This window comes from Adiantum capillus-veneris, chromosome 6, assembly GCF_014529385.1.
Source record: "Adiantum capillus-veneris isolate H3 chromosome 6, ASM1452938v2, whole genome shotgun sequence".
NCBI classification, from domain to species: domain Eukaryota; kingdom Viridiplantae; phylum Streptophyta; class Polypodiopsida; order Polypodiales; family Pteridaceae; genus Adiantum; species Adiantum capillus-veneris.
The window spans coordinates 152622478-152629894 of record NC_140936.1 but is presented as its reverse complement, the minus strand read 5'-3'; positions in this window follow the sequence as shown (position 1 = coordinate 152629894).

The following is a 7417-nucleotide window of genomic DNA, read 5'->3' as shown; positions in this document are numbered from 1 at the left end:
CACCTTCCTCATTAAGTTTTTAGTGTCTCTTTTTTACTCAAGCACCTTACCCCCCATGCATAGAAAGCTTCTCAAGCACCTTCTCATTAAGTTTGTAAGGTCTCCTTTTTACTCCAGCACCTTACCTCCCATGCGTAGGAAGCTTCTCAAGCACCTTCCTCATTAAGTTTGACAAGCACCTCAAGCACGTTAGTCATCAAGCACAACAAGGACCTCAAGCAGCTTAGTCATCAAGCATGACAAGCACCTCAAGCTTAGGTTGGGTTCCCACCTGAAGCTCAACCCTAGCTTGTCTAAGGTCAAAGACTAACCATTGGAGGTCTTTAATGAAGCTAACCCTAAGGTCTTTTAAGCTCCATTAGATGCACATTGCTCTTTGATAGACTACCTTCTTTTGGACCCCAGTTGAGATATAACAATCTCTCCTCTTGGTCCCCTATTGAGGTAAGTATAGAAGCACTTATTGCACTTTGCTCTTTGATAGACCATCTCCTTTTGGACCCCTATTGAGATGAACCCATCTCTCCTTTTGGTCCCGTGTTGAGATAGTTTTAAGAGCAAATGTCTCTATTCTAACTCTTGTTCCCATTTATTCTCCCACATTAAATGATCAGTTTAATATGAGAAAATCATTTGGTAAAGTTAGATATCAGATTTTACGACATTACCTCTCTCTTGAAATCATAGTCGTCCTTGACTATGAGGTAGAGAAGATAAAGCATAGTCATTAGTCCATGTTTCTTAGCGGGTAGAGGATCCAACATCATTCCAAGATGGAGGACTAATCCATTTGGTGCGTGGGAGACGTAGGTGCTGCAAGCATGTATGCTCTTTAGTACATATCATACTTCCAAAGTAGAGTGACAAGTTCTACTTGGTGTTTGGGAGATATTGTCACCACAAACATGATTCTAAGCATGCATAAAATTTAAGTTTGTGCAAAATAAAAAGAGAACTACTCTTATAAGACAAAAACATTGTTCATTTAAAATACACTTTCGTATGGTTACTTTAAGGCATCATTCTAAGCATTGACAAGGTTCATATTATCCTTAAGCTAGGTTCCTTGCATCCATTTAGCATCTTTAAAATGATACTTCTTTACTTAATAAGATATCATCAAATAATCTTACCATTTCTTAATACCTTGTCTTCATGTCATAGGATGGACTCAAATTGAAGTTCTTGATCTCCGATGTTTAGAGGGTCTGCAACCATCTCTCCTTTTGATGGTGCTTTTTTATAAGGCTTACATAGGCTCTCATGGAAAACATGGTGCATGACCAATGGTTGGGACAACTTTAATTGATAAGTCATCTCATTTTGCTTAAGAATTTTAAAAGGAACATAGTATCTTTTTGCTAGTTTACCATAATACTCTTGGTGGCCCATAGGATTCTTGCCCGTAGTATGCCTTGGACGAGCCTTGAGAAACTTTAGCAAGACCCAATCATGTTTCTTAAAGGCTAAGGCTCTTCTATGCTTATTAGCAGTAGCCCTTATTGCCTTTGCTTTAAGATGGATATAACCTCTTTAATCTTTGGAAAAGATTCTTGTGAGTCTTGGCTATATTCATCACCAGCAGCAGCAGCACAGGCGAAGATCTTCCCATGTACTTTAAGTAGTAAGGGACTTCTAGATCTTCCCTCTTTAATCTCAAAAGGTGCTTTCCCCATAGAATTATATACGATGTCATTGTGCATACTCTATAAGAGGTGGATACTTCTATCATTGAGAACATTGATCTACTTCCATGACATAGGCTTTTAGTAGATTCAAGAATCGTTAGATTAGTTATTTCACTTTGGTCATCCGTTTGCGGATGATAGGCCAAAAGAGAAATTTAATCTACTTCCTAGATTCCAAAAGAGACCCTTCTAGAAATTACTGGTCATTCTAGGATCTTTGTCTGACACTATGGATGTTGGAAATCCATGATGCTTGAAAATTTGAGATGTGAAGAGGGTTGCCATTTGATGTGCCTTAATAGTATTTTTAACAGGCATAGAGTGTGTTTTTTTTAAATCCTGTTGATTGAAACAATCCAAGTTGCTTCCCTTGATCAAATTTCAACTTTTGGTATACCACGCATTTTGAAACATACTCTTGTATGTTTACTTTTCATGTAGACCAACAGAAATACATTTCCACTCCTCAAAGAGTAGACTATGGAATCCCTCTTTTCCCCACATAAGGAGAAGTATGGGATTCATACATGAATTTCTTATTGTATGGGTGATTAACCCATAGCCTATTGCCGTTTGGAAGATAACCATCCTTCAAGGTGAATGGTTCTTTTTTCTTTCCTAATGCAAAGGCTGTAATTACGTACTTAATTTCTTGATCAGTAGCATACTCATCTATTATAAAAGATAGATCATTTGAGTTGCTATAGACACCACATTTATCCTTGATCATTGTGAAAGTGCATCAACCACTTGATTGTGCTTGACAAAAATGTGAGCAATATGACATTTAAATTGCAAAAGAAAAATTTCCCACCTCATTTTTTTGTCGCAGAGATTGGTTTGTGTCATGAAGTTCTTGAGGCTTTGTGATCCATTCGTAGGATGAATGAAGTCCCCAAGAGATAGAGTTTCTAGGTGTTTAGGGCATATAGAATAGCTAATAGCTCTTTTTCATATTTATCCAATACTCACTTATCAGAGTTGAGTCTTTGACTCTCATATGCTATGGCATGCCCTTCTTGAAGCAGAATAGCTCCAAGGCAATTACCATAAGCATCACATTGGACCTCAAATGGCTTTGAGAGATCTAGTATTGTGAGCACACTTTGAGAGATAAGATTCTCTTTAAGCTTCTACAAAATCTTCTTGCACTTTTGCATTCCATGAATACTTAATGTTCTTTTTTTGTTAAGTCATGTAATGGGCTTTCCATTAGCGAGAATTTTTTCTATGAAGCATCTATGGTGTGCACAGATACCTATGAAGCTTCGTACCTCCTATAAATTCCTTGGATTAGGCCATCCATTTTATTATCTCTAACTTTGTTGGATCCATACGGGTGCCATCTTTAGAGATACTGTGACCTATATATTGAATCTCTTGTACAAAAAAATCACTTTTCTTTTGATTAATGAAAAGCTTATTCTCTCTCACAACTTGAAAGATTACTTGGAGGTGTCGCTTGTACTCGTCAAGCGAATTTGAATGGCCTGAAGATTTTTGTCCATCATGAGTTTGAATGCGTCTAGAGCATTTGTCAGGCCAAACTTTGTAAAGTATCAAATAGATCTTCTACACGCGCCATGGGAATTCTATTTTTGATAGTGATCTTATTTAGTGCTTTATAGTCGGCACACATGTGATATGTGTCGTCTTTCAATTTCACTAAAAGAAATGGTGAACAAAATGGAGAGGGGCTAGACCTCACCATCCCTTTTTCCACCAATTCATGCACTTGCCTCATGATCTCCTCTTGTTGAGCTTGTGAAACTTGATAAGGAGGCATGTTAGGCACTGAGCTTCTTGGTAGGAGCTCAATTGCATGGTCATCAACCCTCATTTTAGAGGTATCTCACTAGGGATTTCATCAATGAAAACATCTTGGGATCCATTTAGGAAATTAGACAACTCTAATTCCTCTTGCTTCCATTTATTGCAAGGGATATGGTGTTCCCCAACTCAATAGCATCTATGTACATTCTCTTTTCCTTGTAGGTGAAGTAGATTCTCCTTTCAAGGAACTTCATGTTGGAAGCTATGCGGTTGAACCATGGTGACCCAACGATAACATTCTCATGTCTGAGAGGGGAGATGAAGAAATCCTTTTTGTCCACATAGCTTTGGACATGAAGCCTTAATTTTCCAATTAAGGAAGTAACTGAGACGTCTTGTCCCTTGATAGCTCCATTGGCTTTCAATGCATCTCCCATCTTGTGGGTTGTATGCATAGCTTGGTGGTCAAATCCGTAGAGATGAAGCTGTGAGTTGAACCAGGGTCAAACAAAATAAAGGCATCATGCTCTTGCATCTTTTCCCAAGCATAGGAAAGGAGAAATTCTTGGCAATGAGCATCCTCTTTTGGAGCTTCAAACATAGAGGCTCTAGGAGTCTCATTGCGGGTAATTCTCTTGGGGCAAGGATGATAACCATGGCCTTGCTCCCCACACTTAAAACATTTGTGGTCCTTACAAAAAGCTTATAGCTCTTTAGGAGAGAGTTTATATTTACCTTTGTAAACTGCCTTCTCCTTGGACCGATTGTTGGAATAGCCTTGGTAAGAATTTTGGGCATTGGTTTTCCCCTTGGCATCACTTTTGTCTTTATTTTCCATGGGCTTGACATTCCGTCTAGCCCCTTGTTGGAAATTGATGCGCGAAGAAGCAACCGTTGTTTGGTGGATTACTTTGGTGATAGAACCAAGCCATTGAGAGTTGACATACTTGGCCATCTCTTTGGGTAATCTCGCACAGAATTGTTGCTTTTGCTCGGCAAAGTCTATCTTTTCAAAGATAGTAGCCTTGAGATGTAAATCCCAAAACTTGTCCACATATTTGTGGATAGATTCATGAGAGAGAAGCTTGAAACTTCATCATTTGGTAAGCACTTTGTCCTTTGCATCACTTGCAAGGAATTGCTTCATGATAGAAATGTAAAGAATCAGGATGCAAGAGAGCTACACAAGACAAGCACAAAACACACAGAGATGGAAAGCTTCTTCTTCTTCTTCGCTAAGAAAAGAGAGTAGAAAATGATCAAGTGCTAAAGCTGAAAAGTAGCACATATGTACATGCGGTCACTAAGTGTGAACTCGCTAGAAGCGTACTAGGCTGGCACTATAAGTGTAGTCCAGCTGTAGAATCACTGGCAAAGATCCTCCGTGTCGGTCACCTAACGCGCCAGTGAGTAAATGTCGTAAGCGGCCAAGACCCGTAGTGGATGCTAGCTCAAGATGTAGAGCTCGACATCTCAAAACTCCCCCTCGAGCTCTGCATGTCACAGAGTCCAAGAATAGTCCGGAAACGTCGAAGCTTCTGAGCTCCGAGGGCCTTGGTAAATATATCCGCTATCTGCTCCTCTATGCTGACGTAGACCAAGTCGATGTCGCCCGCCAACACTCTCTCTCAAACATAGTGGTAATGGACCTCTATGTACATGGTCCTGGCATGGAATACTGGGTTCCTAGCCAACTGCATGCTGCTGAGGTTGTCACAATGGATGACAATCTGTTGGTCCACCTGCACTCCCAAGTCCTCAAGTAATGTGCGTAGCCAAGCTACCTCGCACGCCGCAACTGGTGCACCTCCGCGGCCTCTGTGCTCGATAAAGCAACCATAGGCTGCTTTTTTCTGCTCCAAGTAACAGAAGCACTCCCAAAAGAGAACATTAAGCCACTCGTAGATATCCTATCAATAATGCTACCTGCCCAATCTGCATCTGTATACCCATACAATGCTAATGGCGCATCTCCTGCATAGAACAATGTGTAGTCAAGAGTCCCTTGCACATACTGAAGTGTGCATCGTACTCCATCCATATGTGGCTTCCTCGGAAGCTGCATGAACTAAGTCTCCAAGCCTACTGTGTAGCTCAAGTCTGGCCTTGTGATACTTAAGTAGATTAGACTACCCACAATCTTCATGTACATCTTGACATCCTCAACAGCATCACCCTTCTCTGCACTCAGGTTTGCATTCACATCCAAGGGAATAGAAATTGGATTACAATCAGCCATACCATACTTTGACAACATGTCCAAAGCATACTGCCTCTATGACAGCCATACACCCTCTGGAGTCCTGATCACCTCAATGCCAAGAAAGTAGCACAACTCACCCAAATATTTCATTTCAAACTCCTGTTTGAGAAGACCCTTCACATGGTCAATCTCCATAGCATTGTCACCCACAATAATAAGGTCAGCTACATATATGGTAATGACCACAATCTCCATATCACTCTCACCTACATAGAGTGAATGATCAGCATGAGCTCTCCTAAAACCAATACTGACAAGATACTTGGCAATCCTGTCATACCATGCTCTAGAGCCCTGCTTCAAACCATACAAAGCTTTGAGAAGCCTGCATACATAATCTGGGTAACCTGGATCGACATAACCAGGTGGTTGATACATATACACTTCCTCTTGCAACTCACCATTCAAGAAGGCATTCTTTACATCCATTTGATGCATATTCCATCCTCTAGATGCAACCACTGCTATGACAGCTCTCACAGTCGTCATCTTTGCCACTGGAGCAAAGGTCTCCTCATAGTCTATGCCATACGTCTGTGCATATCCCTTTGCGACCAGCCTTGCCTTGTGATGCTCAATGTTACCATCAGCCTTATGCTTGGTTTTATACACCCATTTACAGCCAATAGCTTTCTTGCCACTTGGTAATGGCACCAACTCCCATGTGTTGTTTGCTTCCAATGCAGCCATCTCTTCATTCATTGCATCATCCCAATGCACATTTCCAACTGCATCCTCAAAACATGTGGGCTCCACATCCTATATCACCTTAGCCATGTAGGCTTGGTGATGTGCTATATACCCATCATAAGTCAATTTTTGAACTGGATTTCTGACTCTATTAGATCTGCGCGGTCCTGGGTCACTCCTTTGCCCTCTAGCATCTTCTTGTACTTTCCTTACACCACCAGGTGTCCTGGCAGCCGGAATTCCAAATTCCTCATCAAGACTTTGTTCAGAACCATCTCAATCCATGTCTATATGTGAAAAACCTGATGATGCATCAGCCATAAAGGGAGGTTCATCAACCTTTTCCTTTCCTTTTCGTGATACATTCCCTGTACCTGCTGGTGGAGTAACCTACGTATGTAGTCTACCATTCCATGGCTTCTCAACAGAGCTAGGAGAAGAGGACTCTTGTGGTCCACTCAAAACCTGTGACTGTGGCCTCACATTTTGTACAACCACATCATCTTTTACATCAGCCTCAATAGTGCCATGTGCACTACTGTACCAGCTGCTCATCTCATCAAAGACTACATCTCTGCTCACTCGAAATTCTCATGTAGTAGGATTGTAGCACTTGTACCCCTTTTGTTCAAAGGAATATCCCACAAGAATACATTTCTCTGCTTTAGGATCCAATTTCCTACGCAACTCATCTGGTACATGCACGTAAGCTATGCAGCCAAACACTTTCAAGTGTGCCAAATCAGGCTTTGTACCTGTAAACTTTTCCTCAGGTGTTACATCATGCACCGCAGCTGTAGGTGTCATGTTCATAATGTACATAGCTGTATTTACAGCTTTGAAGGAGTACGAGCGGAAGTGCGATGCGAGAGAGTGTGCAAGAAGAAGAGCACGACGATATGGTGAACTCGCTCTACTGTAATGTGTAGAGCACAGTGAGTTCTTATTAGGTTTTTTACAAAAGAATATGTGTACATACCTGGCGGCCCGCCCACTTACCTGG